This window comes from Patagioenas fasciata, chromosome 6 (genome assembly GCF_037038585.1).
Source record: "Patagioenas fasciata isolate bPatFas1 chromosome 6, bPatFas1.hap1, whole genome shotgun sequence".
NCBI classification, from domain to species: domain Eukaryota; kingdom Metazoa; phylum Chordata; class Aves; order Columbiformes; family Columbidae; genus Patagioenas; species Patagioenas fasciata.
In genome coordinates, this window is record NC_092525.1 from 1,556,102 (window position 1) to 1,567,574 (window position 11,473).

At 43.4% G+C, this 11,473-nt stretch overlaps 1 long non-coding RNA gene across 1 annotated transcript; it reads right to left on the bottom strand.

The window, feature by feature from the left end:
• Positions 1 to 9,232: 9,232 nt before the first annotated feature.
• Positions 9,233 to 10,953, bottom strand: LOC139828175 (uncharacterized). Its single transcript, XR_011739537.1, has 3 exons — positions 10,464 to 10,953; positions 10,250 to 10,378; positions 9,233 to 9,904 (listed from the first exon to the last, which is right to left on the bottom strand). It is a non-coding gene; the product is annotated as an uncharacterized lncRNA (long non-coding RNA).
• Between the last annotated feature and the right edge of the window lie 520 nt (positions 10,954 to 11,473).

The following is an 11,473-nucleotide window of genomic DNA, read 5'->3' on the forward strand; positions in this document are numbered from 1 at the left end:
CTCCGCCGCTGCAGCCCGTTTCGTGCCGTTTGCACCCCTCAGGTTACACGGCTGCAGCCTTCCTGCTGGTTTAGCTCACACACCTTTCTTCTTTCTAACTGCACAGCAGTTCACACTCACAAAAGTTCGTGCTGGTTGGCATAAGAGTATCTGCATAAGAATTTACAAACATTACAAAGATATACCACAGACCACAGCTCTCTAAGCTTTCAAGTTAAAGTTCCATGTTTAAATAAAACAGACAATACCAGTAGAGCTGTGTACCTCTGTCGTCTTTGTTCAGAAAGAAGTGACAACACCAGAAAACACATTGACAGCCAGTGCTTTGAACAGTGAAGGTGGGATCTACAAAAGTCTGATTAAACTAAACAGCCTCAGGTCTTTATCAAGCTGCAGATCTGCCAGGAATGCTGAAATGCAAGAGTTTACTCCTGCAATATTCCACGATGGAACAGCCACTTCATATCAAATATAATCTCAAAGTTCCAAACCAGTACATTAAAAAGCTACCAGTAAGTATTAGAAGACCACTGCAAGATCTTATTGCTTTTTGAGTTAAATAATAATTTTTCAATAAACCAAAACCCAAACAGGTTCTCAAATCTGTTGCTTATCATCCTGTTCATTCATTAGCACTGCAGCAATCAGTTTTTATACAATGTGTCAACAGAGGCGTCTAAAAAACCCCAAACAAAACTTATTCAAGTCCACGGACACCCCCGCCCTCCTTGCCCCCCCTCACCCTGAGCCCCACGATCACCACTTGGTGCGGGAGAGGAGCACAACTCGACAGACAGAACCAGAAATCCGACTGCGGTAAGAAGGAAACATCGAGGTAGTTACAGCTTCCTTAAACATTCAAAATCTGATGTCTTCCAAAACAAAGCACATCATCCTCATCATTTAAAAAGCAAAGTTGCTTTGTACGTCTCTGATCCTCACACCAGCTGAGTGGTTCTCAAGTCCGCTGAGCTCCACTGTGCAGCCACCCCCACGTCTGTGTCGCCTTGTCTGGAGTCCCCAGTCGCGGGACAGTGAGTGGGGTTGGACTCCAGTGATAAAGAAAAACACAAAGAGTCAAATTGGAAAAGTAATTAAAACAGAAGATCTGAAAGCCAGTTTAATTTTAATAACTTATTTGTACACTGCTATAAGCATATGAAGTATGGGGGTCACGAACTCTTGCTACCACATATGTGCCTTATTACAATAAGCACAGGAAACAAGGAAGTAGCATTCCTTCTATTTTTGATGTAATTATGAGCTAATACATCTCCTGAGATGGCTTCCAGACCTGATTTAGTATCTACACTGTGTTGTACTGCAGATAAATACCTCAGGTCAGCATTAATTGAAGACAATGTGCAGAATGAGCAATATGCAGGTAAGCACAAGATCCTGGATTCCTTACAAGAGTCTACTTTTAAAATTGTCTGAAAATGCTGCAGAAATTGTAGCAGATAAACAACAGTAGCCACATTTTGTCCTATGGCATTTACATAATGTTGATCCACCTGTATTAACTTGTGCCCTTTCGGAACAGAGCTGTAAACTCAGAGTGTCCAAAGACTTCTTTCTTTTGAATAGAATACGCTTAAACTGGCTGTCTTGAACAGACTGGCTGTGCAGACTTGCAGCAGTTGAATGGAGGATGTGATTCCAGTGAATGGAGACAGAAAGAAGATCAGCACAAAAGCAGCAATGACAGACCAGAGACACCCACCTAGAGCCTACGGAGACCAAAAAAAGTCGTCGCGTGGGCTTAGCAGTTGGGGAACCAGACCAAACAGCCTGGTTATTCTCCACCAGGAGGGTCTTTATCTGGCCATGATCATGTCATCAATGGAGAAACTCACCATCATCAGACAGAGTGCAGGCGTGGGCAATGAGAGCAGCAAATCCAGCACCGACACGGTGTCAGAGTTTGTACAGACAATGAACACGCTCACGGGTCTTGTTCAATACTTTACACACTATTCTGAAAAGAGACACTGATTTAACTGTTGCACAGCACATACTGTCACTTTACACAACTTGGAGAAACAAAGCAAGCTCATAAAGTTCATACTCCATACATCAGGATAGGAGGTTACTCATAAAATGCAATCATCTCTGCCAGATACAGGCAAATGCACATATTTATTTGAAGCAAATTCCAAGTTTATACCGTCATCTCAGGTCAAATTCTGCTATCAGACACAGGACACACAGCTCAAATGCCAACAGCTCATAGGAAAGCTTCACAAGAGAATGAACTAAACATACAGCTATGGAATCAAGTGTGTTTTATCAATACGTCAAATGCAACTCTAATTCCCCTAGGCCCTCACGTTAATAGAAACCCCACAGAGTTTCTAGAAAGAATGTCCATAAAATTGACATGCGACATTACCCTCAGTGAGTCTCCTGAACCAGACGGCAGAGCAACCGACCCGCAGCAAGGACAACACAGAACAGACAGTTCTGCTGGAAACGCAAGGAACGGACTAAAAGTAACCATTCTGCATTACAGAATTAATGCATTGTGTCACTTTGTGTAGATAATTCACCCATAAAAATCAGTAAATTTGAAGGCCACCCTTACTGATAAATGCCTATATGTTTGTAGTCATGTTTAATAAAACACACTTTGTGAGGGTTTTTTGACTCAAGAAGGACACTGGATCAGTGTGCTTTGGATTATTTCTGTAAGGAGCCATAACTCAACAGAAAGATAGCTTTAAGAAAGCGTGCAATTAGCTATTAATTGGACAAAATAAGTGTAGTTAGCACATAATAAATAGTTTTAAATGGTCTCACAAGTAGTTCATGTGATACATTTCCCTCAGGGTCTCCTGATATCTCCCATTCATTTCTATTAAACCTGCTGAAATGAAGCTGTGTGTGTTTCATTTCAGTGATCTACAGGGAATTCAAACCAACAATAACAACTTGCCGTATTATCAGAAACAGTTTCTGAAGAGCAAACACAACAATATGGGAGGGGGGAGTGGAAGAAACACCACCTGGATTCATTTTCCCATATCAATTCTTATGAAAATACCCACAATAGGATGCACTTATCAGCAAGGTATACAACTGCACATCTACACACAACATAACTGCATGTAATCGCACATTTTTGACCATATTAACTACAAATTGGGCAGCTATAAAATACGTCAGTTATACCTTCATTTACTTCCAGAAATCTCCACTGAAATTATTTTGTTGCTTAAATTACTGTATAATGTGCACTTTATTAATGTATTATACATTAAGTATACAAACATGTTATGAAAAAACAAATCTAGTCCCAATACCTTTTTGAGTTTTAAAGGACGCCGGTGGGTAACGGTGAACAATCAACAGTCATCCGGGTAAAACACCCATGGGCAGAACTGAAACTTGTTTTCATTGGTAGGTTGTGTTTTTCTGCAAGTTGTGTTATCATACCTACATACAGCAAATAAAGATTTGACCCAAATTACATACCTTTATGTGCATACACACACGCACATGTTTGTGTTGTACAAAGATGCACACTGTTACTGAGATGTATAGGCATTGAATGTGTCAGGTAAGTAACATGACAAGAGGCTTGAGAGGTGGGTCTGCAGGGAATTATGTAAGTAACATATTAATGCAACAAATCTGGTGGCATAAAGCTACGGGGGAAAAAAATCCAGCGGAGAATCAGATAAATTCACGTGTTCTTTAAAGACAGCTCATGCATTCAACCAACTCCCAGGTGGGCCTGACTGTGGAAAGGAAAGTTTGCTTGAGCACTTAGCGCCAGTGTCTGATGAGCAGACAAAACACCAACTGCAGACCGGGGACCCCCAGTTCTCAACCAGTTCATGGCTCTGAGCATCTTCTTTCCACACACTGCGGGTAACGCTTTACATCTGCAATCCCCTCCCTAAACCCATCTTGTTCCTGGCTGAGAAGATACCAGATGTGGGAACTATTGCATGATAGAAGAATTTGTGCTGTTAAATCACAGGATTCTGAGCACTGCAGATGATCACAGTGCGGTGCTGCCCTGAGAAGAAAGGACGAGTGACTCTTGGTGTTCCCTGCTGCTCACTGCCCTGATCCTGCCCACCCTCATGTTCCAGCCACTCAGACCCCGGCCAGAATGACTGAGACAGGAGGGTCTCTTAAGGATGTTTTGTTTTGTCCAGATACCTTTAATTTGCTTATATACACAGATTTCATAAGAGGAAGCACTTGATTTCACCGATGACACGATTTCTCCGTTAACGCATCTCACCAAGATTGCCAGTTGACAGTCCCCCTTAGGATGAGAGAACGTTCATGTTGAACAAATCATGAACACTTGCAGTGATTGAAACTGGGGGTTTTTCAGACAAGCACCATCTGCCTCCTGCGCCAGAGACTCAACAGAATTATGTCTCAGACATTATGGCAACAACAGCTCATCCCGCAGCGATGGGTCACTCAGAGCGAAAACAATCCCGTATGGACACCGTGTCCAGCAGCAGATGGGGCACTCAGGAGAAGGTGAATCGCGATTTACATCCCAACACCAGCCGAGGCCCGCAGACAAAGGCCGCGGGCTGACAGGGGAGGGGACGGGCCTTTCGTTCTCCTTCTTTGCTTCTCTTTTCCTTTCCTACACCCTTATTTCATCTCCTCTCCCTCTATGAGCAGTATAACCTAAGGCTTAGAGCCACAAAACTCCTTTGTGTAAACCCTTTGGCTGTTAAACTGTTCACCAATTTGGCTTAAGTAGCGTAAATCTTCCTGCTAATTGGGCCAAGCTGCAAAATAAAAGGTGTTGGGGTTTTTTTGTTTATGGTCCTTGAGTACCCCATATACTCTTTTCTAACTAAGGGGACCTGAATCGGAGTCACCTCCCCACACACGGACAGCTGGGGACGTTCTGCAATGAAAACTTGTATGGAGAGGGGAACACACTGAATAGGTCAATCCAGCATTTAATAAAAGCAACAGAGTTAGCTCTTGAATTAACATTGATAACATGCTCTGCTATATTGTGGCCAGTTGCGATTGGAAACAGCGCAGTTACAAGTTCGGTGTGCATGGTCCTCTGTATACACGAAGACATCCAGCCAGCTTTAGTCACGCACCTGATCTTTCCTTCGTGTTACAGATCTCTGCAATGAAAGCTGGGAGCAACAAACATTCAGCTTTCTGATGTGTCATTAAAGAGATTTTTCTGCATTTACTACAACCTTGACCGAGCCTGTACCTGATTGCTTTAACTGGCATTAGATAAGTCATTGAGGAAGCAGTCAAGTCAGCCCGCGAGAAGACACGGAGAGGTGACAAAGTTGTAAGTCCCTAGGATGCTGGCACACCAGCACGAACACAGGCAAGCAGAAGCCTCCAACGCATTGGCAGAAATATCCTACTCAGGTACAGCAGACAAATGCAACTTATAATGGAACGGTTACAATATGCTTGGTAGAAAAAAGCTGAGGTTCCGCTGCCTCAGGCGCACAGCGGTTACTGCTGTGTCTGGTCTAACCCAGATCCAGTAGTGAGCTACACGTGTTTATCTTGGTTTGATATTTGTAGTGCACGTGTTAACGTACAGATCAATATACAAGTCAAGGTCTGATGAACAAAATCTCTCTCTGAAAGATCCTGAAGTGATCACTGGAGTGATTTTCAAGGCAAAGATTCTGTCTGTCTCCAGCTCCCAGAAGACTTCAGAGGTGAAATTCTCTATAAATCCTGAGGGGGAAAGAGGGGGTTGTAAGGAACATGAACCTGAAGAACATTCAGTAGCTCTCCCGGGCGCTCTGTGACGGAGCCTCCCCTGTTCACCAGCTCCTGAGGCTCCAGGGGCTGCAACACGGGGCACAACGCGCTCACAGACTGAACCTGCGCTGAGGGAGAAAATGCCTTCCTGATGAAGCTTTAACATCAACACACCAACTATTGCTTGTCCTTCAAGGAAACTATCTTGTTATAAGCATTTATAGCTCTATTGTCTATTTATGCTTTTAGCAATAAGCGCTTTTATCCACATTTCATTTTGGTGCACCTGGTAAGACATGTGATTGAAGGTGACAGATAAGAGCAGGGCACTCTTTTAATCCCTAAGACAGGACCCTGGGAAAACTTCACAGGAATCAGTTCTTCACTACATTGCTGCTCCTTGCATTCACAGGCCAGCAGAAAAGCACGGGCCGAGGTGAGAACCGCCCGCAGAAGGGGCTGCCAGACACTGTTCTGGCTGATGCTCTGCCAGGACGTGCTTCGTTTTCTGTCCGGTGCTGTGCGGGGGGAACACGGAACATCTGCACGAAAAACCTGCGCTTGGCTCGTGCAGCATCTGTGTCACGGGAACCGAGAGCCACGTCTCATCGCTGACCTCGCGTGTTCACACAGCTGACTCAGTGATCGATACAGGTTTATCTGCATTACAAGCACAGCCGAGCCAGGTCAAGAGTGCTTCTTAAGAACCATTTTCAAAATGATCTTTCTAGACAATAAAGACTGATTTATCTTAATTTGTCTTACCTAAAAGCTAAGAAAGTATTTAATTTCTAGTAAGAAAGATGCCTAATTTTCTTTTGGCTATTAAAAATTGTATTAACCTCCAAAAATAAGAGAGTAAATGTCTGTTAACACTTTTTCCTTTTATGCTGATGTGAAGAAAATTCCTCTCTCATCCTGGTACTGTCAAACAGGATGAACATTTACAGAGAATGAGAGTGGGGAGTGACGAAAAAGTCAACAGCTTTTGCAGTCAGTTTATATAAATTAAGATAAACGTGATATTGAAGCAAACCCAAATGTTTCTAACGTTCTCCTATAGAATCTCCTGCTGCTGTACAATAAGATATACTCTCAGACTATGACAACATTAGTCCGTGTCTTTGTAAGGCGCAGTCTTTTTCCTACCATATCATGCATAGGTGCCACACTTTTATATAGCCAGGTAACTGCTCATCTAAGGTGCATTTTGAAACATACCTTATCCTGCTTTGGAACCTGTGCCGAAATGGAAAGTAGTTGCTCTGTATCCAGGAATTTTGAGATAACTGTAAAACAAAAGTAAACAGATCAGAAATTGAATGGAAATCATAACAAAATCTATTTTTTTTTTTTTATGAACACAATTATTTAGTGAAACTTTTGTTAATCTTTTTCTTCCATTCTATCTTCACAAATTATTTACCAGGGAAAAAACAGGTTAAAAATTGCTGCTATCTAAATTATGTTGTCATAACTACACAGACTGTACCGAAGCATGTAGCAATTATTTTACAGGTGGACATATATCAATTTGGTAATATTCTTTTAGTGTGATTGAATCACACGTCTCTTGTGATAAAGATCAAGATGACACGATCCAGCTCCAGGTGCACTGACTCATACTCTGCTGTTGTGTTCTGTTTAGTTTGTCTGGACCACTATGAAGCAACAGGAAAAAACACCCATACACAACAACAGAACATCAGTGATGCCTTTATTTGTTTTTAATGTATACATTATGTACACCCGAATACTTCCAACTAGTCACAGAGGTAGAGACAAACTCACATTCTTTGAAAAAGGTATTGGCTGACTTCTACCCATTTAATCTGAGAAATTCGCTTTTCTTAGCAAAATCCTTGAGAAAAACATCACTATCATAATAAAGATTATTTCCACTACGTGTCACCTGGCCAATAATTACAATTCAAACATATTGAGTCACGTTGCATACTTTCACAGATTAGAAAGAAAGTGTTTTAACATAAATTGAATATGATGCATTAAAAATAAACTACTACTTAGTTGAATACACTCAGAAAACCAAAGACGGTAAATGTCAAATGAGGGTTCCAGGTAAGAGTACCCTACAGATTTGAAGCGCGCTTTGGGGACACCCAGCGCCTCCTGTTCACTGTACATTATGTGAACTGCAGCAGCTGAGACCCTGGGATGTGTGACCTGCAAAAACCATGAACATTAAAGTAACGTTTATAAATCACAAACATGTTATTTGGCTTCCTTATGGACTGAAAGTGACAGGAGTGAAGCATCTAAACGTGATCTGTCCCACATTCATTCTTCACCAGCCTGCAGCGGTTCTAGCAGGAGCTTCACACGTTTTCCCCCATTTAAGAGTTTAGATGCCAAAATATCCCAATAAGAACCATAATGCTTGTTTACATCTAGAATTGTCTTAAATATACGTCCTCCTATGCATGTTACAGAACACTGTAACCCTGCTTTGTATATTAACATGTAATACATGCCACTAAAACCGCATCAATTAACTGACTAGACAAAGTTTTCCTCTGGAATTTAACACGTGCATTAAAACTCCTCCAAACCGAAGCCCAGCTCTACTAGGCCGTCCCACAAGCGCAGGGCTTGAGCTCTGGTTTGAGCCCGATGCCGCACTCCCCGCGCCGGGCTGCAGTACCGCGCTGTGGCCACCGGGCGGCAGCACCAGCGACACCCGGCGGGCGGTGCACCGCGGGAGCACCGGGGCGCCACCGCGCATGCGCGGAACCGGGGCTGAACGTCCGCGTGCGTGCGGGGGTGACCTGCACCGGGGTGACCACCCGGGATCACCCACAGCAAACGAGTCACCCGGGACAACGCGGAACAGAGAATCCGCTCTAGAGAACCACCCCACCCAGAGAACCCTCCTCGGCGGAACCTCCCGGCGGCCCGTTCGAGCTCTCTAGTGCCCTATTTGCGTAGCCACGCCTCTGATTTGCATTTCTCCGCCCCATCCTCGCCCCGCCTGCCGTTCCCATGCGCCCCGCCCCTGCTCTTATCTCTCGCAATCTGATTTGCAGGCTTCGAATCTCAATTTGCATTCTCCCCGCCTACTCACCTCCCTGCCCAAGCCCCGAGGAGATTTGCATATCCGGCACGACGCTCTGCTCTGTTCTGTTTCTATTCGACCCCATCTATTTCTATTATTTCTACTTCTATTAATTCTCGTTCTATTTCTTTTCCTGTTTTCTGTTTCTTTCCCTGCGAAGTACAAACCACACCTGATCTCACAGATGTCCAGTGTAACCTGTAGCTGCTTTTGGTAAATATGAGCAGAACTTTACAGCACACGGTTTTCCCAGCAACATGAAGCAGAGAGCGTATTCAAAAAAAAAAAAAAAACAAACCACAAACACAAAGACGACACACAGCCTTGTAAGTCGGGTGATTAATTCTATTCAGTACGCTTTTACTTAAGTTAGATTACAAGAAAACTAAATGGGGCTCGCCCAGTGCCCTGTGAGTAGTAAAAACCATCACCACACAGTCAGTCATTCAGCAGAGAGCTCGCAGCAGCTCCCCGGCTGCCGCAGTTATGGAACGAAGCGTCTGGCTCGCACACAGAGCCCCCCAGCCCCTGCTCCCACCGCTGACCAGGTGCGGGTGCCGTTCTGCTCCCTGGGGGCAGCTCAGGCCTTTCCCTCAAGTGCACCCGCCAGAGACATTTCCGGGTAAGGATGAGTTTTTTAATCCTTTCTATAAACAGAATTTCTTTGCATTTTAAAAACCTTGTACATCACTGACATTGACTCCTATGTCTCTTTTTACACATACGTATGTATTTAGGGAATATATTTGATTCATATATATCATCTATTTCCACTGTAATGTATATCTACTTAGACATCTACACACTTGCGTATGCATTTACATGTATATATCTGCTTAAACTTATACAGAATATCTGTTTATGCTTATATATATCACCACTTATTATCTAGAATATCCATTTATACTTACGCACCTGTTTAGCCTTCTCTTTGGACACAAATATCTTTCTAGACTTGCAGATGTTGGCATATTGTTACAATCATATTATTACATTTATGTATATTTAGACAGAGCTATCGATTCACACTTGGCGTGTGGCACGATGAGCAGGGACACGTGGCCAGCTGCACGGCTCAAGCACGAGGGACACCCCGACCTGCCAGGGAAAAGCGCCACTGAGAGCCAGACAGAAACAAAGTACGTCAGAGCACGCTGTCAGATATTGGGGAAACACTCATAGCATCCAGTTGCCTCTCTTTTTCAGTTTTTAGAACAAATACCCATCTGCTTAAGTACACCTAATAAATTATATGCTGCACCTACTCAACAATTACTCTTAACTATGGAAGTCAACATGTAAATTAGACCATTTTATTTGCTTTAAGTTTCATTGATAGGAAAATCAGTGAGATAGAAGACATGGGTTTACTTTAAAAAATAAATAAATATCCCCATTCCTGCAGTGCAGCATAAGGCTACGAAAAAGGAGCGTCAGACTCACGAACACTTTTGGCTGCACTGCAGCACACAGGGGAACACGTTTCTGTGACCGTGACAGCTCGACTGTCGCAACCGGGAACCCGAAGCCCAGCGGTGCCACCAACCTTTGCCAGGCCTGCTGTGCTGGGCTCTGCGGAAGGAAATGGACTTTGGTTGGTTGTTTCAAAGAAAATGAACAGTCCTGTTGTTGATGAGGCCACTGCCCACTACATCACCTGGGAAGATCCACTCGGAGGGCAGGTTCATAAAATGCAGCTTCTTGGAATGAGGAATGCTGCCGTTTTGGAAGATTTCTTACCAACTGAAGTCAGAACTACACACTGTAGGTTAAGAGAAAAAAGTCACTATTGAAACAATAACTCATCCAAATCACACATGGACTCACCGCCACCAGTTACGAGGCTGAAAGTGCTTCTTGGGAACACCTGGCAAACACGCAGAACAAAACCGATTTGCCCAGGTGCTTGTATCTCTGTCAGCTTTTTGAGTACTATTCTAAGATATTTTAAAAACCTATTGAGTGAAAAAGAACAAAGCATTTGTCATTGAATCAGGTTGTTTCTTCTGGACATCTGAACTCTTACAAACACCTCCTTTCCTCTTTTAGTACAAAATCATTTCCATAGTATCATTCAATAGTAAGCCCACAGAAACAGAAGATTACGCTTTCAGGAAGAGAAAATAACCAGAGGGAGGTGAGCTCTGCACAGGTGTACCGTGCTCCAGAACAGACCTTATTTTTAGTACTCCTGGTAAAATATTTCGTATTAAAAATATAGAAGGAGAGTCGGTGCATTCTTAATGTTAACTTTAAAGTCCACTCTACAAGTACCTGAGGAAAAGTGCAGACACGCGTCCTAGCCGTACCTTGTACGGGCAGACCGCTCTGGATTCCTTCTGTCTGTCTGGTACTTCTGTAGCAGAAGACGGGGCAACCGCGGTGAAACGGTGGCAGCAGACATCCAGCTGAAAGAGGAAAAGCCCTTCAGAACAAAGCTGGAGAGGAACCTGACACTTCCTTTTTTCTTGTGAAGGCTACAGTTGAGTGGAGAAAAAAGTATTTTGCACCATCTTCAGTACAGCTGTTGATACGGCCACTGGAGCGTTTGCGTTTTTTGGATAACCAGGCCATTTTTGACTCATTGGCAGTCTGAGTTCCCTAGAACACATTTTCCCAGATACACACAGAACACAGACACAGATATCACCCAAGTATAGCCAAGAT